Source organism: Monodelphis domestica, chromosome 4 (assembly GCF_027887165.1).
Source record: "Monodelphis domestica isolate mMonDom1 chromosome 4, mMonDom1.pri, whole genome shotgun sequence".
NCBI classification, from domain to species: domain Eukaryota; kingdom Metazoa; phylum Chordata; class Mammalia; order Didelphimorphia; family Didelphidae; genus Monodelphis; species Monodelphis domestica.
In genome coordinates this window covers 87908841-87936334 of record NC_077230.1, presented here as the reverse complement: position 1 = coordinate 87936334, position 27494 = coordinate 87908841, and the positions used below count along the sequence as shown (strand labels likewise).

At 41.3% G+C, this 27494-nt stretch overlaps 1 protein-coding gene across 5 annotated transcripts in view; it reads left to right on the top strand.

Moving 5' to 3' along the window:
• The window catches only part of SEMA5B (semaphorin 5B), a 206703-nt gene that overhangs the window by 42682 nt on the left and 136527 nt on the right, over nt 1-27494 (top strand). For 2 of the 5 annotated variants that reach the window (XM_056793540.1, XM_056793542.1), the window contains exon 2: nt 12444-12601. The exons of the other annotated variants lie outside the window; for them this stretch is intronic. The gene's annotated coding sequence lies outside the window, so the exon portion shown is untranslated. The remainder of the gene's footprint in view (nt 1-12443; nt 12602-27494) is intronic. 5 annotated transcript variants of the gene reach the window in all.

Below are 27494 nucleotides of genomic sequence, written 5' to 3'. Positions count from 1 at the left end.
GTGAAATGAGGTGTTTGCACCTTTGGTGATTAAATCTAAAATGGGTAGATCTTCAAAATAGGCAGGGATTACAATTTAATCTTCACAATCAGGGGGGGAGTTAAGTATTGTCATTGTTATAATCAAGGAAGAATTAAGTATTTTCATTTTCACAATCAGGGGAGGGTCAAATTTAATCTTCACAGACAGTTTGGACTTTATAATTTTGGAAAACATATGTTGAAAATTATTATTATTATATATTACTAGGAAAATAAAATATCTTTGAATAAAAAAACTGTCAATTCCTTGAGTGTAGAGGACTTTTTGTCTTCTTTTATCTCTGTAGAACTTTGTAAAGAAGGAATAATCATTTATAGAGCACCTATGATGGGCTAGTTCCTGTGCTGACTGCTTTTTCATATATTATCTCATTTGATCCTCTTAACCCTTTAAAATAGGTTCTATTGGGGGCAACTGGGTGGCTCAGTGGATTGAGAGTCAGGCCTAGAGACAGGAGGTCCTAGGTTCAAACCTGGCCTCAGATTCTTCCCAGCTGTGTGACCCTGGACTTAACTCCCATTGCCTAGCCTTTACAGTTCTTCTGTCTTAGAATCAATACATAATATTGATTGTAAGACAGAAGGTAAGGGTTTTAAAAAATAATAATGAATTAAAAAATAAAATAGATGCTATTATCCCCATTTTACAGTTAGGAACCTAAATTAGACAGAGGTCAAGTGACCTGCCCAGGGTCACACAGCTAGCAAATATCTGAGGATGGCTTTGAACTCAAGTCTTCTTGACTCCAGGTCCAATGCTCCATCCATAGTGTCACCGGCTAGGTGCCTCTAACATAGTAAGAACCTAATAAAATGTCTGTTAGATGACTAACCGACAGAAGGGCTTCATCAAACTGGGAAAGCTCTAAGTATAGCCCTTATCTGCCACCTGAGGACCACACTAGTTAATTATGGAGAGTCTCAACCCAGAAAAATGGTCAGAAGATGAGAGATTTATGTTTTCAGAAGAAGCTACTCATGAAGGGCATCTTCTAGGACATGGAGGGATTGTGAACTCTACCAGAAGAGGAAGTAGCCACACTGATTCTTAAAGAATTACTGTATAAAAATATAAGTTGGAAGTTAATTTCCAGATGGAGTCCCTGCTATCTCCAAAGAGGGCAATTCCTCCAAATGCCCCAGGGTAATATAGTGGAAAGAGGGCTTGCCATATGGCCAGGGGACCTGGGTTCAAATTCTAATACTTAACTAGCTATGTGACTATGGGAAAATTATTGAGCTTCCCTGAATTCTGATTCCTTATGCATAAAGTGGGGATAATAATACTTATGCATTCTGTATACACTATATAAATATAAGTTGATATTATCATTACAAAGAGGCATCATGAGTTCAGTAGGGAGAGCTCAATTTGAAGCCTACAACCTGGATGTCTCTTTCTCCTTATGTGATTTTTTTACTCCTCTGGGTCTCAGTTTTCTCATCTATAAAATGGGAGGACTGGATTAGATAACCTCCATATCCCTTCTAGCACTAAAGCTATGATCCTGTTACTCAAAGATGCTATAAGAGTTTGTGAGTGTAGTGGTAACAACATTCAGTGGTTTGGGAGTGATAAGGGTTGGGTTTGAAAACTGGCCCCAAAAGTTATTAGTGAGGTAACCTTGAGAAAAATCATTGGAGTCCCTTCAGTCTGTTTCCTTATCTATAAAATGGACTCATGGTGAGGAATTCTCTATGTAAAAAAATTTCTTAACCCTTACCTTCTGCCTTAGTATCAATTGTAAAGTAAAGGCTAGGCAAGTGGAATCAAGTGACTTGTCCAGAGTGACCCAGCTAGGAAGTGTCTGCAGCCAGATTTGAACTTGGATTTTCCTGACTCTTAAGTTCTATTGCATCACCCAACTACCTAGGTCTAACAATCTGATATTCTTTCACTTGTTTAGGACCCATTCCTTCTTTTTTTTTTTAGACCTTTGTCTTCCATCTTAGAATTGATAGTTATCAGTTCTAAGACAGAAAAATAATGACTAGGTAATTGGGGTAAAGTGACTTGTCTAAAGTCACCCAGCTAGGAAGTATCTGAAGTCAGATTTGAACTCAGGTCCTCTCAACTCTTAAGTACTCTCTCCATTGCACCACCTAACTGCCTACTTTGTCCATTTGTTTAGGACTCGTCCCTTATTCCTTTATTTTTTTTAAATCCTTTCCTTCAGTCTTAGAATTGACATCAATTCTAAGGCAGAAGAGCAGTAAGGGCTAGGCAATGGGAGTTAAGTGACTTTCCCAGGGTCACCCAGCTAGGAAGTATCTGAGGTCAAATTTGAACTCAGGACCTCCTGACTCTTAAGTTCAGTACTCTCTCTATTGCATCACCTAACTGCCTACTTTGTCCATTTGTTTAGGACTCATCCCTTATTCCTTTATTTTTTTTAATCCTTTCCTTCAGTCTTAGAATTGATAAGGCAGAAGAGTGGAATGGGAGGTAAGTGACTTGCCCAGGGTCACCCAGCTAGGAAGCGACTGAGTCCAGATTTGAACCCAGCTCCTAGCAGCTTGAGGCTTGGTGCTCTCTCCACTCCACTCTCCGGTGTAAATGTAATGGGCTCCATAAACGTGAGCTCTAATGATGAATGGTTAAGAGGCTTCTCTCTGGGGCATATTCGGGCTTTTTAACATTCTAGGATTCCAGGGCTGACCACACTCCGCTCCGGAGAGGCACGATAATGAAGTAAATAAGTCATTTTGCACAAACAGAAGGGTGTGTGCAGATTGGGGAAGAGGAGGTGAGAAAAAAGGAGTGGGGGAAGTTGTTTATTTAGACAATGCAGGGCCTGGAGGGAGCTAACTCCACACAGTCTGTGGCACATTCCGAGCTAGCAGCTCTGCCAGAGTGCCAGTACTGTGAGGGCAGCCCACCCTCTGCCACCAGTTAATGAGCATTTATTTAGTGCCTACTACATGCCAAGCACTGCGACAAGCATCCAGGATGCGAAGAAAGGCCGAAGGAAAAGCTCTCAAGAGCTCCTAGCCTGCCCTCCCTTCCCCACTCCTGACGTGGAGTGGCCGCGGTTTTCTGTCTTCTGTACCCATCCCCTCTTCCCTTCATGCCTCTCCATTGTTTCTGGTCTGAGCTGAAAAATATCCCTGTGGTTCAGCTGGAGGGGAGCCCCGAGCGTCAGTCCAAGGATGACCCGGGCATCTCTGTCCAGTCCGCCCTTCTTGGTCTCTCTCTCCCAGGCAGGCTCTTTGGAGCGCCCCTTCCTTTCCCTGCCCTGCCCTGGAGGAGAGGCTCCTGAGGAAGTATCGAAGATAGTCAAAGGCCTCTGTCTCCGCGACACTGGGGAGTCTATCCTCAAGGAGGGCACTGTAGCTGCATTAATAGAAGCCTCCGTAAAACTTCCTTTCATCCTCAGGGCTGAGGCAGTGCTCCTTGATTTCGTGCCAGCCATAAAAGCAATTGCCCTGCAGTGGGCAAACACAGGCTGCATCTTATTGCAACCTCATTGAAAACCGGGTGGCATTGATGGAGCAGACTGTGCTCTGTGTCCAGCCTGGAAGCCCAGGCTGACATCAAAGGCCCATCTGCAGTAGGGGGGAGCAAAGGCTATGAGGCACAGAGCTGTCCCTTCATTTATGCCCCTCCATCCCTTGGCAGCTGCTGCCACTCTCCCTGCAGCTGGAGAGAGAGCCCATCTCCTGGTTCCTACGTAGCAGCCCCCTCCCTACAGTCCCAGCGGAGCTCAGGGACCAAGGGAAACAATTGTTTCTTGTAGATTCATTTATCTACTCCCACTCCTGCATTGCCAGGCTTTTCCCCCTTTCTGCCTACACTCATTGAATCACAGATCCTTAGAGCTAGAAAAGGATCCTAGAAGACCATTCTTTCTTTATTTTATACAGTGGGAAACTGAGGCTGAGAGAGGAGGGGTGGGATAGTGGGAAAAGCATAGACTGCAGTCAACGGGAGTGGACTTTAAATCCTAGCTCATATGCTTACTACCTCTGTGACCTTGGGTAATGACAACAACAATGATGACAATAATGATAATAACAAAACTAGCAATTTATATAGTGCTTTTAAGGCTTGCAAAATACCTTACAGATAGGGGGCAGCTGGGTAGCTCAGTGGATTCAGAGGCAGGAGGTCCTGGGTTCAAGTCTGGCCTCAGACACTTCCCAGCTGTGTGACCCTGGGCAAGTCACTTAATCCCCATTGCCTAGCCCTTACCACTCTTCTGCCTTGGAAGCAATACACAGTAGTGATTCCAAGATGGAAAGTCAGGGTTTAAAAATATATACTTTACAAATATCATCTTTCATTGGACCCTCACAACAACCACAGGAAATAAGTTCTATTATTATCCCCAGTAAGGAAACTGAGGCACAAAGAAATTAAGTGACTTGCCCAAGGGTTACACATCTAGTAAACTTCTGTGGCCAGATTTGAACTCAGGTCTTTCTGATTCACAGTCCAGACTGACAAGTCATTTAATCTCCCTGGGTCTCCGTTTCCTTAGAGGTAAAATGAGAGAACTTCATTAGATGGCCTCTCAGTTCCCTTGAAACTGGAGATCTGAGTCAATGGTTGGTTAGGCAGACAGTACATGGCAAGGCAGGAACTTGGACTTCTCCTGCCTGGAAAACCCTTCTCCTGACTCTACTGGCCCTCTGGTTTCCATCCTCTTTTGGCTGCCAAATTTTCTAAACAAGTGGCCTACCACCCATTGCTTCCACCTCATCACCGGTAACCTTAAGCCCATGCAATCTGGCTCCCATCTCCATTACTCTACTGCACCGCTCTTTCAAAGGCCACCAGGGACATCTACTCAACAAATCTTGTGGACTTTTCTCAATCTTTATTCTACTCGGTCTCACACAATCCTCACACCATTGACCTATGTCTTCTTGGAATTCTTACTCCCCCGGATCTGAAAGGCAGCAGCATAGCGGCGAGAGAGATGAATGGGAAATCGGAAGATAGACCTGTACCTTCGAAGTCGACGTCTGTCTCTGGGTGTGACTTTGAGGATCAAGGTGCTCTCTTGGATAGAGCATGCTGGCTTAAAGTCATTACGACGAGTTCGAATCACCCTTGATACTTAGCAGCTTTGTGAGCCTGAGCAAGTCAGTCTTCCTCGTTCAGCCTCAGTTTCCTCAATCTGTAAAATAGAGATAATATTTAGTAGCCACCTCACAGGGTCATTGTGAGGATCAAAGAATAATGCATGCAACGTGCTTAGCAACCTTAAATTGCTACGTAGATGAGTTCTTCTTATGTAAGTAGAACAACCCTCGCCCAAAGAAGAATCTCCTCCAACATACCTGATGAGTAGACAGTCACCTGTCTACTATTTGAAGTCGATATAATAGAATAGAAGTATTGTCTGTCTATTTGAAGACCTTCAATGAAGGAGGGTCTATACTACCTCCTGAGAGAGCCATTTTACATACGGATAGTACTAGGGTAGCAAGCCTGACATAAAACCTAAATTTGCCTCTTTGCAACTTAGCATTATGGAATTAGAGTTGGGAGGTACCTCTAGTCACACCTTCATCTTATAGGTGTCAAAACAAGATCACACCAGGGATGAGTATCAGAGAAAGGATTTGGACCCACGTTCTCTTGCTCCAGATTCAATGCTCTTTCCACTATAAGATACTGGGGAAGGGTCGTAAGTTCAGGGCATATAAAATCATAGCACCAGGCATAATCTTATAGCCATGGACAGAGGAGATGAAATTACCATCATGATCGGAGGGTTATTTATCTATAACCAGAAGAAGGAAAGTGTTCATCGTCTAGGTCTACAGAGATCATATCAGGCAGGATGCTGTGGAAGCCTACCAAACATGATCCACTGGAGCAGTAGATGCTCTGCCCCCCACTCCTTGCCATTAACATCACCCACATCTAGCTTCTTCCAGGTCATGAGTTCCCACATCTGACTGACAGCTGTCACTAAGTAAAATGCCAATGTCTCCATGGTCTTGGAGTTCCTCAATAAGATATGTGATTCTTTGGCTGCCTACTTTGGCAATGACCGTGAAGAGACTATCAAGAACAATTTATTGCTCATCTACAAGCTGCAAGATGACATCTCTGGCTTCTGGGCACTCACAGAACCCAGAGACTGGAGCTCTAAAAACTGGTATCACTTAATGGAGCATCAAGAGCCAGCTTTGAACAAAATAACAGTCTCAGATCACCAGCCAGATGTTGTAGCAAATTAACCTATGGCATGAGGGCCATGAAGTGACCTCTTTCCAGATATGACCACTTGTCCTCAAAGGCAAAGGCTAAAACATAATTCCTTTGGCTGCAATATCATGAAGAATTATTTGAGTGGCAAGCTCAAGTCCAAGTTTGGGATGACTAACAAGACTGTCATTGAGAAACAGGGCAGGGACATGGCCCCTAGTAAGAGTTGGGCAAGAGTGGGAAGCAGTCCACTGTCATAGGTGACTGTACTTCCCAGCCTGTGGACAGTTCAACTAGTTTGATGCCAAATAAAGCTTGTTAGTTTCTTTTTTTAAAAAGCCTTGTATTCTGTCTTGGATCAATTCTATATAGTGATTCTAAGACAAAAGGGTGGTAAGGTCTAGGAAATGGGGGTTAAGTGACTTGGCTAGGGGTATACAGTTAAGCAGTGTCTGAGAACTGATTTGAACACAGAACTTCCCATCTCCAAGCCTGGCTCTCTATCTACCAGTTACCTCAATGCCCCATTATTTTCATTCCACCTGATGTGCTGACTATCTACCACTAACACCATCTTTCCATCCCAGATGATCTTTCTAGTGAGGAAAGTCAGATGAACAAAATGAGAGGGCAGAGTCATCAGCAAGTCCAACTTCAAGCTTGCACTGATAGCACAAAAAGTTAAGTCTCAGATCCCATTGGTGAACACAAGTGGGGTACAACTGATCTGTCTGCATGAAGGGAAAAGCAAAGTTCAATGCTGTCTCATTGAAGATCAAACACATGGAAAGAATGAAGAAATTGCTGGTTTTATATGAATATCAGAAGTAGCTGAGATTAGAACCCAAGTCATTTGATTATAAATCTGGCTCCTCTTCCACTGTCCTAGGCTCCTCTCTTCTACTTTGTATCTATGTTGCATTGATTCATAGGTAAGTTGGTGGTTCTGCTTCCCTACCTCCATTCCCTACCCCAAAAAGGAGAGAGAATATTAGCTCCTTGAGGGCATGGACTGTTTCATTTTTGTCATTGTGTTTCCAGTGTTCAGTGCTGGCGCACAGTAGACATTTAATAAAATATTGACTTCAATTATATGCTTGAAGATTATCTATAACCAGAAGAAGGAAAGTGTTCATCGTCTAGGTCTACAGAGATCATATCAGGCAGGATGCTGTGGAAGCCTACCAAACATGATCCACTGGAGCAGTAGATGCTCTGCCCCCCACTCCTTGCCATTAACATCACCCACATCTAGCTTCTTCCAGGTCATGAGTTCCCACATCTGACTGACAGCTGTCGCTAAGTAAAATGCCAATGTCTCCATGGTCTTGGAGTTCCTCAATAAGATATGTGATTCTTTGGCTGCCTACTTTGGCAATGACCGTGAAGAGACTATCAAGAACAATTTATTGCTCATCTACAAGCTGCAAGATGACATCTCTGGCTTCTGGGCACTCACAGAACCCAGAGACTGGAGCTCTAAAAACTGGTATCACTTAATGGAGCATCAAGAGCCAGCTTTGAACAAAATAACAGTCTCAGATCACCAGCCAGATGTTGTAGCAAATTAACCTATGGCATGAGGGCCATGAAGTGACCTCTTTCCAGATATGACCACTTGTCCTCAAAGGCAAAGGCTAAAACATAATTCCTTTGGCTGCAATATCATGAAGAATTATTTGAGTGGCAAGCTCAAGTCCAAGTTTGGGATGACTAACAAGACTGTCATTGAGAAACAGGGCAGGGACATGGCCCCTAGTAAGAGTTGGGCAAGAGTGGGAAGCAGTCCACTGTCATAGGTGACTGTACTTCCCAGCCTGTGGACAGTTCAACTAGTTTGATGCCAAATAAAGCTTGTTAGTTTCTTTTTTTAAAAAGCCTTGTATTCTGTCTTGGATCAATTCTATATAGTGATTCTAAGACAAAAGGGTGGTAAGGTCTAGGAAATGGGGGTTAAGTGACTTGGCTAGGGGTATACAGTTAAGCAGTGTCTGAGAACTGATTTGAACACAGAACTTCCCATCTCCAAGCCTGGCTCTCTATCTACCAGTTACCTCAATGCCCCATTATTTTCATTCCACCTGATGTGCTGACTATCTACCACTAACACCATCTTTCCATCCCAGATGATCTTTCTAGTGAGGAAAGTCAGATGAACAAAATGAGAGGGCAGAGTCATCAGCAAGTCCAACTTCAAGCTTGCACTGATAGCACAAAAAGTTAAGTCTCAGATCCCATTGGTGAACACAAGTGGGGTACAACTGATCTGTCTGCATGAAGGGAAAAGCAAAGTTCAATGCTGTCTCATTGAAGATCAAACACATGGAAAGAATGAAGAAATTGCTGGTTTTATATGAATATCAGAAGTAGCTGAGATTAGAACCCAAGTCATTTGATTATAAATCTGGCTCCTCTTCCACTGTCCTAGGCTCCTCTCTTCTACTTTGTATCTATGTTGCATTGATTCATAGGTAAGTTGGTGGTTCTGCTTCCCTACCTCCATTCCCTACCCCAAAAAGGAGAGAGAATATTAGCTCCTTGAGGGCATGGACTGTTTCATTTTTGTCATTGTGTTTCCAGTGTTCAGTGCTGGCGCACAGTAGACATTTAATAAAATATTGACTTCAATTATATGCTTGAAGATTCTAGAACCCATGAGAGCTCTCATGAACTCTTGGAGACTAGAGGGGATCAAGTAAGTGGCAAGAGAAGGATGAGAAAGATAATAGGAAATAACATTGTGGAAAACATAAAAAAGAAGCGAATGCTTCCTCCCTTGCACCTCATCTGCCTTCCTCTGGGAGAATATTCTGCCCCGAGCCCTGCTGAGACCAGGCTGTTATTTAAAAGTTACTCTGACTTTGAAAAGGACAGGGCATTATTAAAATTTTTACATGCCAGTTTAAATAAAATATTGAACACATTCAACCTTTTGGTTGATTGAAGATGCTGTTAATATTAACAGCCATTCTGAGATGCTGTGACTGGGGCCATCTTTTTTGCTGTGATTGAGAATTAGAAAGGTTGGAGGACTAGGATTGTAGGGGATGGGGGGGTACAGAACAGATCTTTCATCTCCCCAGATGTGGTTTCTGGAGGGAACTAGAGCTTGGGATCAGAAGGACATGTGACCCTGACTCTCACTCTTTGGGAAGAGTTGGGAAGAGTGTCTATCCTTCCTGCCCAATCCACAATCTAGGAATTCACAATCTCCTTCTTCTTTTTCTTTATCAAGAAATGGCTACTTTGGAAAGAATTGAGGGTGCTACCGTCTTTCCATTTACCTAGGTGATAAGCCTAAGTGTACTCCTGGACTCCTCACTAACACTCTCTCTACATATCCAAACAATTTTTAAATTTCATGGGTTGTCCTCTGCAAATCTCTCCTCCTTTTCTCCATCCTAGTACAGGTCCTAGTCAGTTCTTGGTGGTAAACTCCATTGGTTACTATTACCTCTGGAATCAACTATAAAATCTTCTTTTATATTTATAATCTTTATAGCCTGGCCTCTTCCTACCTTTCCAGTCTTCTGACCTTTGATAACCATCCCTGCATGCTACCATCTTGCAACCCCAGCCTACTTGTAGTTCCTCAAACATAACATTCTGGGTCCTGTTTTTGTAAGCCTTTGCATTAGTTGTTCCCCATTGCTGGAACAAGTTTTCTTTCCTCTTAGTCTGGAGGGTGAGGGGCTCCCAACCAACAACGGGAGAAATGGGTCCAGCCTCCTGCCTCCATGAACTTTGAAGCGTTGATGCCATTAAGTGGGTAGGTTCCATCGGCCCTAGAAGCATCTTTGAAATGTGCTGCTGGCTTCTTATGCACAACCTCACTCCTCTTGGACGTGGGCACTCCCTTGGGGAAGATACACGCTGGCATTTCCCACCACCCCTCCCTAGAGACATCGAGGTATTATGGAGGGTAGGACACTGTGCCCAGAGTCACGAAGACCAGAGGCTACATCTAGACACAGACATTTATTAGCTGTGACCCTGGCAAGTCACTTAACTGCTGCCTGCTTTGGTTTCTTCAGCTGTAAAATGGTACAATAACATCACCTACCTCCCCAGGTTGTTGGAAGGACCAAATGGATTAAAATTTGTAAAGCACATAGTACTTGGGACGTGGAACACAGTAACTGTTTAATTAATGCTCGCTTTCTTCCTTCCTCTTGGTGTCTCCTCCATCCTGCAATCTCTGTACAGTCCCCTGCACAAGCCCCTTTGCTAGGCTTGGACCAACACTGGCATGAAGCAGATAAACAGAATGTCCTCCTGGGCTTCTTAGGCCTTCAAGGCTCCTGACTTCCCTCAGCTGCCATTTTGTCCATCTCAGCCCAGCTTTGGTCTGTGAGTTTTGTGATCAAAGTGAGGCCCTGCCATGTTTCTTGAGTGGCAATAATCACTTAACTCTGGCTGAGAGGACAGGCTGCCAGAGCTCCCAGTCTCTGCACTTCCCTGAAGGCCAGGACAACGAGGGCTTGATTAGAGTGAATAATGAATTCCCTGAAGACATTGTATTATTTGAATTTTCACTGCATGTTTCCATTAGGCTGGAACCAATTATAACTTAGAATAGTGCGAATTCAAATAAATATAACCACTGCAGGGGAGTCATTATTTGTATTAATCAGGACCTAGCTGTAACTGCGTCTTACGCTCCCTGCCCCCCAGCCTCCAGCTCCCTGATTTAGAATCATGCGAGTTGGCTGCTGTACATGTGTGACTCGTCCAGTTATCAACCAACTAATTTCTGTGCATCAAAGAAGAAAAATAAAAAGAAATGCAGACATTCTGGGAACAGAGAATAATTGACTGCATTATGATATAGTCACATACTTCTTTTTTTATTTGTTTCCAATTTCAATTTGCCCAAAGATAATGTATGACGAGTGAATAAAAGTATCATGAAGCATGGATCATCCAAAAAGTAGAAAGGAAATATTCATGATTCCATGGGAAATTTGTTCATAATACACATCATGTGTAACTAAACACTAATAATTAATAATAGCATTTATGAAGCTCTTTAAAGTTTGCAAAGTACTTTCTAGATATTATCTCATTTTATCCTCAGAATAATCCTAGGAGGTAGGTGCTATTATTATACTTATTTTACAGATGAGGAAACTGACAGACACAGAAGGAAATCAATTTACCCAGGGTCATACATATAGTCAAGGTCAGAGGTCAGATTTGAACCCGGGTCTTCCATACTCTTAAGTTCAATGCCCTCTCCATTTCACCACCTAACTGCCTAGATCTCACAACCTGATGTTCTTTCATTTGTTTGAAATCCATCCCTTCTTTTTTTTTAAATCCTTATCTTCTGTCTTAGAATCAATACTGTATATTGGTTCCAAGAAAGAAGAGCAGTAAGGGTGAGGTAATTGGGATTAAGTGACTTACTCAGGATCACACAGCTAAGAGGCCAGATTTGACCCAGGACCTCCTGTCTCCAGACCTGGATCTCCATCTACTGAGCCACTTAGCTGCCCCATCCATCCCTTAATGCTGTGTTGGCAAACCCATGGTATGAGTGCCAGAGGGGGTTGCTCCCCCTCCCCCTCTCCATGCACCTGAAGACATTTCTCACTTCCCCCTCCCCTCTATCCAGCAGCCAATGGGAGGGAGGAATCACTTCCTCCCTCCCCTGTCTGGGGTAAGGCAAAGGGCTCACATGCATGTGAGGATTGAAGTTTTCTCACTTGGTCTCTAAAAGGTTTGCCAACACTGTTTTATTGTAAATGAACCAATTCTACACATGCTATTATAACCACGTTAAATAGATAGGAATCTATTAAAAATCATTTTAAAATAAAGGTACCAACATATTTAAAAAACAACCACACTAAATATTGCTCCAAACAAGCTATAAGATGTCTAAAGCTCTTAAGAAGTAAGCTGCAGCTGTGTCAAGATGTCAAGAGATTTATAGGCATACAATAATCAAAGTTCATTTGCAAAAGCACTTGTGTAATACTAGTGTATTAATACTTGTGTAATACTAGTCTTAAGTGAAGTGACCATTCAAGGTTCCACAAGGTTACTTGAAGCAGTGAGTTCTAAGCAGAAAGGTCCTTGATGGCATCTATGTAGAAGAACACTGACTAGGAATCAGTAGAGTGGAGTCTAGAGGCATGAACTCACAGTATGACCTTGAAGAAGTCATTGAATAATAATTTCTGAGCTCAAGGGGACCTTAGACATTATCTAGTCTAATACTCATCATTTTACAGGTGAGGAAATTTGGGCCAAGAGAGATGAAGTGACCTCTGAAAAGGAAGCAGTGAGACAAACTAGAAGTCAGATCAAGCTCCCAGTCCTGTGATCTCTTCCCAACACCAGGCTGTCTGACCCAGAGATGTGAGCATTGAGCTGCAGAGAGAGGGCAAAGGTAAAGGATCATGGATTATTCAACTTGATGAGAGGTAAACTGAGAGAAGACTAAGGCTTATCTATCCATCTCCTCCCAAAGCAAAAAGAAATATAGTAATGTTATAACACAACAAAAAGACTGAGAATGAACAGAAAGAAGACCTACCCAGCAGCTAGAGAAGGGAACCTGTGGGAAAGGTCATTCAAAGAGGCTGGATAATCTACCTCCCTGATCATTAAGTAGAGAGGCTCCCATTCATGTGGACTAGAGGAAAGAGCCCTAGAGAGGGCAGTTAGATGATTCAGTAGATAGGGAGACAGTTCTTGAGATGGGGAGGTCCTGGGTTCAATTCAGACACTTCCTAGCTGTATAACACTGGGAAAATCCCTTAATCCCCACTGCCCAGCTCTTCTGCCTTGGAACCAATACACAGTACTGATTCTAAGACAAAAGGTAAGGGTTTTTTGTTTCTTAATGGAAAAAAAATTCCCAGACACTGTGCTAAGTGTTGGGGATTCCAAGAAAGGATAAGCAGTCCTTACCCTCTAGGAACTCTTGTTCTAATGGGAGAAGCAACATGGAAATACAGAGGAGATGGAATGACAATCTTGGAGGGATGATCAAGCAACTAGCAGCTAGACCTCTTACAGAAGGTGAGATTTGATGTAGGACAGAAAGTCATTGCCTTCTCTTTCAACCTTTTGTTGAAACCTAAAGACCTTTCCTTGATCATGATCTGCCCCTTTCTTTCCAAACTATGAGAGAAAAGAGGCCAAGAAATGTAGAACTAGTTAATGTAACCCTTGAGAAAGTCACTTGCCCTTCTTAGAACCAGTAATAAGGAAAATAAACTTTCTTATTTTCCTTAAAATGAAAAGGCTGGATTAGATGATCTAAGGTCCCTTTTAGTCCTGACATTCTATGAGGAGAAGAAAAAGAAAATGGTGAGGAAGAGCTACAAAGTAGTGATATGGAAAAGGAGGTGGAAAGGAAAGGAGTAAGCCTTTAATATTTTCTCTTGTAACAAAACCAAATCATTGAACTAGTGTAGATCTGGGCATTCTCTTCCACTAAGGGGCCCAAATTCTAGGCTCTTCTAAGAGCTAGTTTTGGTCCTGGAGGAGCCTGGCTTCTAAATAGATAAGTCAAGTTCCTTCTCACTGTCTTTCACTTTTGTCCCCAGCAAGAGCAGAGCAATAGAGAAAATCACTTAAAGCCTAGCTCTGGATAATATCAAAGCTCCCCTCAAAACGAAGTAGAAAATTACTTAGCATGAAATGAAGATCAGATATGATATGGGACAGCTACTTATTTCTTCCATGCAAAAATCCTTAAAAGATAAAAGACTCACAAGTGTCCATTGATGATAACTTAAACAAGAAACAGCAACTCATAACTTTTGTTATACTCTCTTATGAGGTTGATATTTAAAAGATTAAAACATGAGGCACTACTGCTGAGATTATTTAGTTCAACTTTCATTCTACCTTTACCTCAGCTCTGCACTATTCAAACAGTTCCTTTAAGGTACATGTTTTCTTTTCTTTTTCTTTTTTTACTTTTTAAACATTATTTTATTTGGTTATTTACAAACATTATTCATTGGAAACAATGATCATTATCTTTTCCACCCCCCCACCCCCCTCCCACCACTTCTCCCATAGCCGGCGCACAATTCCACTGGGTTTCACGTGTGTTCTTGGTTCGAACCCATTTCCATGTTGTTGGTATTTGCACTAGAGTGTTCATTTAGAGTCTCTCCTCAGTCTTTTCCTCTCAGCCCCTGTAGTCAAGCAGTTGCTTTTCATCGGTGTTTTTACTCCCACAGTTTATCCTCTGCTTGTGGATAGTGTTTTTTAGATCCCTACAGATTGTTCAGAGACATTGCATTGTCCCTAGTGGAGGAGTCCATTACCTTCAATTGTACCACAGGGTATCAGTCTCTACGTAAAATATTTTCCTGGTTCTGCTCCTTTCGCTCTGCATCACTTCCTGGAGGTTGTTCCAGTCTCTGTGGAATTCCTCCACTTTATTATTCCTTTTAGCACAATAGTATTCCATCACCAACATATACCACAATTTGTTCCGCCATTCCCCAATTGAAGGGCATCCCCTCATTTTCCAATTTTTGGCCACCACAAAGAACGCAGCTATGAATATTCTTGTACAAGTCTTTTTGTCCATTATCTCTTTGGGGTACAGACCCAGCAGTGCTATGGCTGGATCAAAGGGCAGACAGTCTTTTATCGCCCTTTGGGCATAGTTCCAAATTGCCCTCCAGAATGGTTGGATCAGTTCACAACTCCACCAGCAATGAATTAGTGTCCCTACTTTGCCACATCCCCTCCAGCATTCATTACTTTCCATAGCTGTTATGTTAGCCAATCTGCTAGGTGTGAGATGATACCTCAGAGTTGTTTTGATTTGCATCTCTCTGATTATAAGAGATGTAGAACACTTTTTCATGTGCTTATTAATAGTTTTGATTTCTTTGGCTGAGAACTGCCTGTTCATGTCCCTTGCCCATTTATCAATTGGAGAATGGCTTGATTTTTTGTACAATTGATTTAGCTTTTTGTAAATTTGAGTAATTAAACCTTTGTCAGAGGTTTTTATGAAGATTGTTTCCCAATTTGTTGCTACCCTTCTGATTTTAGTTACATTGGTTTTGTTTGTACAAAAGCTTTTTAATTTGATGTAGTCGAAATTATTTATTTTACATTTTGTGACTCTTTCTATGTCTTGCTTGCTTTTAAAGTCTTTCCCTTCCCAAAGGTCTGACATGTATACTATTCTGTGTTTACCTAATTTACTTATAGTTTCCTTCTTTATGTTCATGTCAGTCACCCATTTTGAATTTATCTTCGTGTAGGGTGTGAGGTGTTGATCTAATCCTAATCTCTTCCATGCTGTCTTCCAGTTTTCCCAGCAGTTTTTATCAAATAGTGGATTTTTTACCCAAAAGCTGGGGTCTTTGGGTTTATCATATATTGTCTTGCTGAGGTCACTTGCCCCAAGTCTATTCCACTGATCCTCCTTTCTGTCTCTTAGCCAGTACCAAATTGTTTTGATGACTGCTGCTTTGTAATATAGTTTGAGATCTGGGACTGCAAGGCCCCCTTCCTTTGTATTTTTTTTTTTCATTATTTCCCTGGATATCCTTGATCCTTTGTTTTCCAAATGAACTTTGTTATGGTTTTTTCTAAATCAGTAAAGAAATTTTTTGGAAGTTCCATAGGTATGGCACTAAATAGATAGATAAGTTTGGGTAGGATGGTCATTTTTACTATATTGGCTCATCCTACCCATGAGCAGTTAATGTTTTTCCAATTGCTCAAGTCTAGTTTTAGTTGTGTGGCAAGTGTTTTGTAGTTGTGTTCATATAGTTCCTGTGTTTGTCTTCGGAGATAGATTCCTAGGTATTTTATTTTGTCTAAGGTGATTTTGAATGGGATTTCTCTTTCTAGTTTTTGCTGCTGAACTATGTTGGAGATGTATAGAAATGCTGATGACTTATGCGGGTTTATTTTGTATCCTGCAACTTTGCTAAAGTTGTTGATTATTTCAATTAGCTTTTTGGTTGAATCTCTGGGATTCTTTAAGTAGACCATCATGTCATCTGCAAAGAGTGATAGCTTAGTCTCCTTCTTGCCTATTTTGATGCCTTCAATTTCTTTTTCTTCTCTAATTGCTACTGTTAGTGTTTCTGGTACAATGTCAAATAGTAGAGGTAATAATGGGCATCCTTGTTTCACTCCTGATCTTATTGGGAATGCATTTAATTTATCCCCATTGCAGATGATATTGGGGATGGTTTTAGATATATATTGTTTATTATTTTTAGGAACGACCCTCCTATTCCTATGCTTTCTAGTGTTTTCAATAGGAATGAATGTTGTATTTTATCAAAGCCTTTTTCTGCGTCTGTTTAAATAATCATGTGATTTTTGTTGGTTTGCTTGTTGATATGGTCAATTATGTGGATGGTTTTCCTAATATTGAACCAGCCCTGCATCCCTGGTATAAATCCTACTTGATCATGGTGAATGACTCTTCTGATCACTTGCTGGAGTCTTTTTGCTAGTATCCTATTTAAGATTTTTGCATCTATATTCATTAGGGAGATTGGTCTATAATTTTCTTTCTCTGTTTTTGATCTGCCTGGTTTTGGAATCAGTACCATGTTTGTGTCATAAAAGGAGTTTAGTAGAATTCCCTCTTTGCTTATTATGTCAAATAGTTTGTATAGTATTGGGATTAACTGTTCTCTGAATGTTTGATAGAATTCACTGGTGAATCCATCAGGCCCTGGGGATTTTTTCTTAGGGAGTTCTTTGATGGCCTGTTGGATTTCATTTTCTGATATGGGATTATTTAAGAATTCTATTTCTTCTTCTGTTAGTCTAGGCAGTTTGTATTTTTGTATATATTCATCCATATCACCTAGATTGCTGTATTTATTGCCATATAATTGGGCAAAGTAATTTTTAATGATTGCCTTGATTTCCTCTTCATTGGAGGTGATGTCCCCCTTTTCATCTTTGATGCTGTTAATTTGCTTTTCTTCTTTCCTTTTTTAAATTAGATTGACCAGTACTTTGTCTATTTTGTTTGTTTTTTCAAAGTACCAGCTTCTAGTCTTATTTATTAAATCAATAGTTCTATCACTTTTGATTTTATTAATTTCTCCCTTAATTTTTAGGATTTCTAGTTTGGTTTTCTGCTGGGGGGTTTTAATTTGATTGCTTTCGAGTTTTTTTTATTTGCATTTCCAATTGATTGATTTCTGCTCTCCCTAGTGTGTTAATATATGCACTCAGGGATATGAATTTACCTCTGATTACTGCTTTGGCTGCATCCCAAAAGGTTTGAAAGGATGTCTCGCCATTGTCATTTATCTCAATGAAATTATTAATTGTTTCTGTGATTTCTTCTCTAACTAAACGATTTTGGAGTATCATATTGTTTAATTTCCAATTAATTTTTGATTTGGCTTTCCATGTACCGTTACTGATCATTATTTTTATTGCCTTGTGATCTGAAAAGGCTGCATTTATTATTTCTGCTTTTCTGCATTTGTATGCCATGTTTCTGTGACCTAGTGTATGGTCAATCTTTGTGAATGTGCCATGAGGTGCTGAGAAGAAGGTGTATTCCTTTTTGTCCCTATTTATTTTTCTCCATATGTCTATTAACTCTAATTTTTCTAAGATTTCATTCACTTCTTTTACCTCTTTCTTATTTATTTTTTGATTTGATTTATCTAAATTTGATAATGGTTGGTTCAAATCTCCCACTAATATTGTTTTACTGTCTATTTCTTCCTTCAATTCTCCTAGTTTCTCCATTAGAAATTTGGGTGCTATACCATTTGGTGCATACATATTGATTAGTGATATTTCCTCATTGTCTATACTCTGTTTTATCAGGATGTATTTACCTTCCCCATCCCTTTTAATCAGGTCTATTTTTGCTTTGGCTTTGTCAGATATCATGATTGCAACTCCTGCCTTCTTTCTATCAGTTGAGGCCCAGAAGGTCTTACTCCATCCTTTAATTCTGACCTTGTGGGTGTCTACCCGCCTCATGTGTGTTTCTTGAAGACAACATATGGTAGGATGTTGGATTCTAAACCATTCTGCTATTTGTCTACGTTTTATGGGTGAGTTCATCCCATTCGCATTCAACGTTATGACTGTCACTTGTGGACTCCCTGGCATTTTGATATCCTTCCCTAATTCTAACCTTTCTTCTTCAGCTCTACCTTTTAGTCCAGTGATTTACTTTAAATCAGTCCCCCTTGTCCCCTCCCTTGATATGTTTCCCTTTCTAGTCCCTCCCTTTTTGTTCCCTTCTCTCCCCCCTCTTCTTCCCTCCCTTTTTTGTGTTCCCTCTCCCCTACCCCCCTTGGTTTTCTCTTCTCCCTTCCCTTGTTGGGTAAGATAGAATTCAAGATCCCAATGGATCTGGATGTTCTTCCCTCTCAGAGTTGATTTCCCTGAGAGTAAGGTTTAAGTAAAAACTTTCTTCCTCTCCTTCTTATAGGAGTTTTCTTCCCCTCCCCTTCCCGTGTGAATCTTTGTGTGAGAAAGATTATTCTATTTGGTCTTTCTTTTCCCCCTATTTACACATTACATTTTCCCCACATGTTAATATATATAGAATGATATAAATGTAGTCCTTATAGAAGAGAGTTTGAATAAATGAAAAGATAACAATTTTCTCCTTTTCCCTTTCCATCATATTTACCTTTTCAGATATTCCATGCTCTTTGTTTTTCGATATCAAACTTTCCACAGAGCTCTGGTCTTTTCTTTGCAAAAAGTTGGAAATCTTCTATTTTGTTGAATGCCCATACTTTCCCTTGGAAGTATATAGTCAGTTTTGATGGATAGCTGATTCTTGGTTGAAGACCCAGCTCTCTTGCCTCTCTGAAAATCATGTTCCATGCCTTATGATCATTCAGAGTGGAACTTGCTAGGTCTTGTGTGACCCTGATTGGCATTCCTTTATATCTAAATTGTCTTTTTCTGGCTTCTTGTAGGATTTTTTCTTTTGCTTGAAAGCTTTGGAATTTGGCAATTACATTCCTGGGAGTTGTCTTTTGGGGATTTAGAGTAGAGTGTGTTCTGTGAGCTCTTTCAGTGGCTGTATTGTCCCCTTGTTCTAGAATCTCTGGGCAATTTTCTTTGATTATATCTTGTATTACGATGTCGAGTTTGCTGTTTATTTCTGGCTTTTCTGGAAGTCCAATTATTCTTAAATTATCTCTTCTTCCTCTATTTTCCAAGTCTGTCACCTTGTCAGTGAGATATTTTATGTTCTCTTCTAGTTTCTTGATCTTTTGGCTTTGCTTTATTGATTCTTGCTCTTTTACCTGCTTGTTGTCTTCCAGTTGCCTAATTCTGACCTTTAAAGCCTGGTTTTCCTTTTCAGTTTGGTCAAACCAGTTTTTTAGTTGCGTGAAATTCTTTTGCATTAATTCCCACTTTTCCTGCCAGAAGGCTTCCATCTTTTTGATCATTTTCGATTCAAAATCTTCAAAAATTTTTGGAAAGTTTCCATTTCCTTTGAAAGGTTTCGGAGCATTTGCTTGTGTTTCCTCTTCTATCTCCTCTGTATTTTTTATTTTTGCTCCATAAAATGTGTCCAAAGTTTCCCCCTTCTTGTTTTTCTTGGAATTTTGAGGCTTTTTTGCTTCTGTGCTGTTTGCCATCTCTATCTGAGTGAGGGGGGCTGACTCTTCTGTTATCTGTCTGGTGTTCAGTGGCTTTAGCCCCAGGCAAATTGTCTGTCTTCCCCAGGAAGCCCGGAATTACTGGTGTTTTGGTGTTTCGGTGTTATTACCCTCCTCAGTTCCCTCCCGATGCTTCTCTGTTGCCTTACTTTTATGCTCTGCGCCTGGCTTGACACTCTCAGATGTATTTCAATGCCTTTGCTGGCCAGAGGAGCCTGCACTCTGAGGGGGAGGGGCTGTGGCTTCCCGAACCTCAGACTGAGTATTCCCTGAGGCAGGGACCTTTGGTGAGACTCAGATGGAAGGATCTGGTCAGGGGGCTACAGGCTCCCTTCCCCCCCCCCCCCGTCTCTCTCTCTTTCCCTGCTGTCTGGGTGCCTCCGCGACTGGCTCAGGTTGCTTTCAGGGTGTGGCCTTCAGAATAGCTGGCTCCTGAGGCCCTTTTGCCTGCCCTGAGGTTCCTGCTGCTGCCTCGGATTCAGCGCTCTGGGTTGGGGGGGATGGGTCCTGGGACCTTCCTTTTGCCTACCCCTTAGATCTCGGGTTCTGACTTTTGGGGGGTCATACCTTTTGATCCAGGTCCAGGAGGAGTGTTCCCGGGGTCTATTCTGTTGTTTGTTTTGAATTTCAGTGCCCTAGGAGCATTCAGTTTGAGATCGGTAAGGAAGGGTTTCTGGAGCTCTGAACTGTAGCTTTCTCTAAGCTGCCATCTTGACCGGAAGTCAAGGTACATGTTTTCTGACAAGACAAGGCATGACTTCTCATTGTTGTTGGTGTTGGGTCACATCTGACTCTTTATGATCCTGGTTAGGATTTTCTTGGCAAAAATACTGGAGTGGTTTGCCATTTCCTTCCCTAGCTCATTTGACAGATGAGGAGAATGAGGTAAATGGGGTCAAAGGACTTGTTCAGGATCATACCACAAGTAAATGGATGAGGCTAGATTTGATCTCAGGTCTTCCGGACTCCAGACCTGGTGCTCTAGCCCTTGTACTTATCTAGCTGCCAAAGCATGATTTAGATTACTCTTATTGGTGGTCATCTTCATGGAGAAGAGTTTATAAAAGTTTTGCCTGCTTCTAGTTGGCAGTAATGGAACTATGAAAGACCATTGGTAGTGGGTCTAAAGGATCTCTAGGGACCAAAGAGGGTGAGTAAAGCCATTATCATTATCAGAATGTTGGGGAACAAAAAGGCAGAGAATGGTCAGGGAGAAGAGGACATATGATGTGATGGGGAAAAGGAATGGCAATCAGAAGACCTGGGTTCCAGGACTGACTACTACTTGCTAGCTGATGTCAAATTGGAAATGTGTGTTCACCTCTATGAGACTGGGTTTACTCTATAAAATGAGGAACTTGGACGAAATAACCTCCAAGGTCATTTCTAGCTTTAGTATTCTCTGAAAATTAGGGAGAGAGAAATAGAGAAATACTTGTCTCTCAGTAGAGAGATGGTAGATGGTGAATGCAGAATGAAGTATTCATTGTTAGATATGGCCAGTGTCTTGATCTGTTTTGTGTAATTGTGCTTTGATGTAAGGGAGGATATTCTTGAGGGGGAAGCATTGGGTAGTGAAAGCGAATATTAAAAAAAACTAAAAGCATCAATAAAACATTTTTAAAGAAAGTAAAGGAATAGGGAATACAATTCCTGGATAGTTTCTCCCTTCTGGGCAGAGCTTTATACATAGTAAGCAATTAGTGCAAGTTGAACACCCTATCACAAATCCTGTGTCCTTGTCACAGATTGGGGATGACCTGGAATTGGTTCAAGCACCTCTTCACCTCTCTCCTCCATCTCAGCTTGCTATGCTCTCCATCTTGGCTCTGGGGCAAGGCTGGGGGCAGGTTGTAGGGTGGATGTGGAGAGAAGCAGAAGGCTGGGTCCAGGGAAGCCAGCACCCTTGGGAAGACAAGATTTATGGCTTGGCTGAATCTAAAGAGGGGAGGGGAAGGAGGGAGGGAGAGAGGGAGAGAGGGAAAGAAGAAGGAGAGAGGGAGACAGAAGGATAGGGGGAGAGAGATGGAGAGAAGGAGAGAAGGAAGAACAAGGAGAGGGAGAAGGGGAAAGAAGAAAGGGGAGAGACAGAAAGAGAGGTTGAGAGAGAAAAAGCTAGAGAGAAAAAGGGAGAGGGAGAAAGAGAGACAGACATAGACATACACAGACAAGCAGAGATAGAGAGAGAGAAACTGACAAAGAGACCCCATAAGGAACCTGTGTATGAAAAAAAAAAGCTCAGTGTTTTCTACCAGGAGTTCCAGTGCCAAAGGTAAGTGTATCTGACTGGCCTTGCTGATGTAGTACATTTGGACTTGGGAGTCCTGGTAGCCCTGTCCCATCGAAAGTTGGATGGCTTCTTGTTAAGTGGAAAAGAATACTCCATTTAAGAGGCAAATCGATTCCTGGAGTCCAAGGGGATGATAGGATCCTAGGACTGAGATCTAGCAAGGACCTCAGAGGTCATCTAAATCCAACCCCTTCATTTTATGGATGGGGAACCTGAAACCCAGAATGATGAAGCCACTTATTGGAGGCCAAATAGCAACTAAGAGATAGGCCTGGGATTTTAAGCCAAAGCCTCTGCCTTAATAATAACAATATTATCATTGTTGTTTAGTCAGATCTGATTCTTCCTGGCCCCATTTGGGGTTTTCTTGGTAAAGATACTGGAGTGTTTTGCCATTTCCTTCTCAACTTATTTTTACAGATGAGGAAACTGAGACAAACCAGATGAAATGACTTGCCCAGGGTCATACAGTTAGTAAATATCTGAAGATAGAATTGAATTCAGATCTTCCTGATTCCAGAACCAGGGCTCTATCCATTGCACCACCCAGTGGTCAGAATAATAAGAATAGCTAACATTTAGCATTTACTATGTATCAGGCACTATGCTAAGCACTTTAACAATTATTATCAACTTGATCCTCACAACAACCCAGCCAGGCAGGTACTATTATTATCCCCATTTTACAGATGAGGAAACTGAGACTCTAACTTGTCCAGCATCCCATAGCTAATAAGTATCTGAGGTTGCATTTGAATTCAGGTCTTCTTACCTCCAGATCTGGAACTCTATCCAGTTTGCCATCTAGCTGCCTCCAACCACTCCATCCCCCTCATTTTACTTCAGAAAAGTAAAATGACTTGCCTGAGGTCAGACAAGCAATAAATTGTGGAGTCAAACCCAGGTCCTACCATTCCAAATGCAATGTTCTTTCCATGACAGCCATTCTCTGTGATACCCAAAAAAAAAAAAAAAGACACTGTCACTGGGGAAGCTCTAAAAAAACACACAAGTTCCTTCAGTCAGCCCACCCCTATTTATGGCTACTCTCTAATTTACTTTTCAGTGCCATAACCTGGCTTTTAAAGAAATGATCCTGTAAGTTTGGATCCCTTGGGTTCATGGACATTCTCCCCTTCATCTTCCCAGACAAGACCCTTCCCTATTCCTCTTCACTGCCTTCCAACAGGGAACAAATCCCCAGCTAATCTTTGCAGTCAGAGGAATTGGTGGGGAGGGGGAGAACTGCCACTGTGAATATAGTTTATGCACAGGTGAGATGAATTCCAAGTATAGGCTCATGATGTTCAGCTTGGACCAGATTTGAAGCATTAACATTTCTAGGAACTCCCAATCTGCAGGAGGTTCCTTTAGGGGCTTACCTTTCCTGTCTCAATCAAACAATGAATTAACAAATATATGTTAAATCCCTTCTCTGGGCTGCACACTCTACACCAGATCAAGTTATTTCACAGAAAATGTCAATATTAGAGTAGAAACTTAGAACCAGAAAGAGTAAGCAACCTTCTTCCCAAGGTCATAGAACACCTAAGGCCCAAAGTTAGAGCTAGAACTCCAGTCTCTTCACTCCTAGGCTCCTGTTTTTGCCCTGGTGTTTTGGAGTAGTGAAGGGCTGAAATGACCAAGTAATTCATCAAGTATTACAGAAGGAAGGAAGGAAGGAAGGAAGGAAGGAAGGAAGGAAGGAAGGAAGGAAGGAAGGAAGGAAGGAAGGAAGGAAGGAAGGAAGGAAGGAAGGAAGGAAGGAAGGAAGGAAGGAAGGAAGGAAGGAAGGAAGGAAGGAAGGAAGGAAGGAAGGAAGGAAGGAAGGAAGGAAGGAAGGAAGGAAGGAAGGAAGGAAGGAAGGAAGGAAGGAAGGAAATAAGCATTTATTAAGAGCTTTCTGTGTGCCAGGTACTGTGCTAAGCACTTCCCAAATGTTATCTCATTTGGTCCTCACTACAACCCTGGGAGGTAGTTGCTATTATTCCCATCTTACAGATGAGGAAACTGAAGCAGACTCCCATTAAGTGACTTGCCCAGAGACATATACCTTGTAAGGATCTGAGGCAGGTTTTTTGATCCAGGTCTTCCTGACTCCAGGCTCATTGTTCTATCTTGGGAGCAAGCAAGAAGTCCCCCAAAAGGACACTAATAAACAGCAATATTGTTACTATCCTATTAAATTTAATATACACAAAAAAGGTACATAACAGAAATACACCATTTTACACCCAATCATTTTTGTTCTTTATATATTAAAATGTTCCTATTTGTTAATGATTTTAAGGTTAGAAATAAAACAAAAAAATTAAGAAAGGAAAAAAGTTTTACAAAAATACTCTATCAAGAAGTAGTATTCTATACCCCTGCCTTCAATCACATTGTCTTATGACATAGTGAAAAGTGAACTGAATTGGAAATTAGATGACTTAGGTTTAGTCTAGCCAATCCTGGGTGTATCATCTAATCTCTCCTGGCTTTGGTTTCCTCATCTGGAAAATGAAGGGGTTGGATAAGATGATCTCTAAAGTTCCTTCTAGTTCTAAATATTATGATCACAAGGGCATTAAACCCTTCCTTTACCTCCACTTACTCCCCATAGTATCCTTTTGATGTCCAGAGGCAAGCTCAGGGGATAGAGCACTAAGCCTGGAGTCAGGAAGCCTTTACTTCAAATCCTGTCTTAGTTACTTATTAGCTGTGTGATCCTAGATAAATCACTTATATTCTGTTTCCTTATTTGCCAAGTGGGGATAATAATAGCACCTACCTTACAGGACTGTTGTGAGGATCAAATAAAGTACTATTTGTAAAGTTCCTGGCACATAGTAGGTATTTAATAAATGCTTGTTTTCCCCTCCCCTCCCCTTCTTATCTTTGTGGTCCTCAGAAGAAGGAAAAGTCTTTTTCTGTGTTGGTCCCTGGTTTCTGGCTGAAGCTACTATCCTGCCAGTCACCTGCCTCATCAACTCAGACAGTGGTCCCTTGGGCTTTGCTGGATGAGAAATGCTGACCAATTGTTTCTCCCAGTTTAGGGCACTGAGATCTTATATAGTTTCTTAGAACAGAAGCTTCTATCTCCTTCAGCTGGGTTTCATCTCCTCAGTTTTCTTGTTTTCTCTTTGCTGCCCTTACTTTCTAATTATCAGTTCCTTCAGTCTCTGCCCATTGAATTAACTTATCTGGATTTCTGGTCTTTTTTTTTTTTTAATGCCTCAAGTCTTTCATAGATCAGACCTTCCTACCTTCTTGTTAATCAGCCCACCTGATCCAGTCCAGACATTTCCTTTACCTCTCCAGGGTCATCTTATCCCTCACTTTAGGAATTCAGTGGTTCAGATCCACTCAGATGTGTTAAAGACAATCACCTTCTTGCCCTGGGCATCCTATGGATCAGTAATCTGTCACCAAAGCACTCATCCCTGTCTCAAATCTTTTACCCCAAGCACCTAGCTCTCTTTCTTTGCTCCCTCCTCCTTCCTCCAATCCATCAGCATAAAGTAGACAAAGCAAAGGAACAGGGCGAAGAGAAACAAGATTCCTCTGCCCATCTCACAGGAAGCAAGGGGCTAAGGTTGAGTGACTAGCAATTGTTTCCAAGGAAGAAGCAGAATGCCAAAGCCACAAGGCAATCTTGGGATGCTTAGCCCTTTGACTGTGGTTCAGAGCAAGGTAGTTTCCTCTTCTCTCCTCCTTTCTCAATAAATTGATGGTTTCTGTGCCTTGGGAAAGAAGGCAAGGGAGGCTGGGAAATGAAGAATGACCAACACACCTTCCCCTCTCCCAACCCCAGACCATTTATGAGAATTCTCTGAAGGTACAAAGTCTGCCTCTTTTTAAGGTTGCAATATTATTGTTAATACCCTGTAATCAAACTCCATCACTGAAAAATGGCCAAATCCCATTGAACTATGGCTAAGGCACTGTCAACAAGAAGAAAATCGGATTTAGAGTCAAAGACATGGGTTCAAATCCCAACTCTATTCCTTACTACCCGAGTGACTATAGACAAGTTACTTCCCCTTCCTGAGGCTCAGTTTCTGTAAAATTGAAGGATTAGACTAAATGACTTCTAAGTTCCTCTCCAAATCAGATGTTTGACGACCATAGTATAGGTTCCTATTAAATATATATTCATATAAATCATATATATCTATATATGTTTTTATTGATGATTTAGTCTATCTTACAATAATTTCCCATCCCCCTTCATACTGAACTCGCCTTTGTAACAAAGAAAAACAGTGAAGCAAAAAACCTGATACAGAAATCTTTGACAACAAATAATATATTCTGTCCTAGTAGAGCTCTGCCTCTCTGCTACAAGGGAGGAGGGAATGTTTTATTATCTAGAAATTTCTTTCATTCATCCTCTTAGGACTTTTATTGGCTTTTTTGTTACTTAGAGTTACTCAGACTTCCTTTTAGCTAATCTTCTCATTTTATAGTCTTATGTTTTTCTTGGTTCTGTTTATTTCACTCTGAATAAATGTATACAAATCCTCTCATGTATTCTCTGAATCTATCATATTCACCATTTCACACTGAAAATTAATATCCCATTATTTGCCATAACTGTTTCAGCTACTTCCTAGTGAGTGGGCCAAATGATGCTATGAATATTCTGAATTTACCCAACACCTTATCTCTACCTTTAACTTCCTTGAGATATAGGACCAGCGATTTCTGACTATTATATTTTCAAGTTATATTTGTAGAACAAACTGCCTCTTGTGGCTTTGTCTCATCAGTTACTGTTTTTGGTTTGTTTGTTTGTTTGTTTTTTTGCCAAACTAGTTCATGACCATTAGATAGGAATAGGAAGAAAGTTTGAAATAGTACTCACTCCTAAATGTCCAGAAACCCTCCTTTTAGTGAGTAACCTCCAGAACAGTAATCAGAACTGCTGACTGGCAACTTCATCACCTGATGTGAATGTCTCTTCCTCTCTTGCCCTGGGCAAACACACAGAAGAATCATCACAGGACAGGAACCAGAGGGATGAGAAAACAAAGGATTTGTTCATCCTCACCCTGAACCATTGGCTGGAGTGGGAGTATGGGACTGGGAGAAGATAAAAATATAACTGTTATTTCCTTACTACTTTAAGCTTTCCTTATGTCCTGTGAAGGTAGTACAAGCATTGTAATCCCCATTTTAGAACTGAGAAAACCAAGACACTGAGAGGTTAAGTGACTTGTCCAGGGAAATGGCAGAGTCAAGATCTGAATTGAAGATCTTGGCCCAGAGTCCAGGCAATGCTCTTAACACGACTTCCTTATCTCCATTCTAACAAAAGCTCACATTTTGGATTCAAAACAATCTCACTGGGTAATGCTCATATCATTCTTCCGTTTTCCAGCAAAGAAAACTGAGTCTCA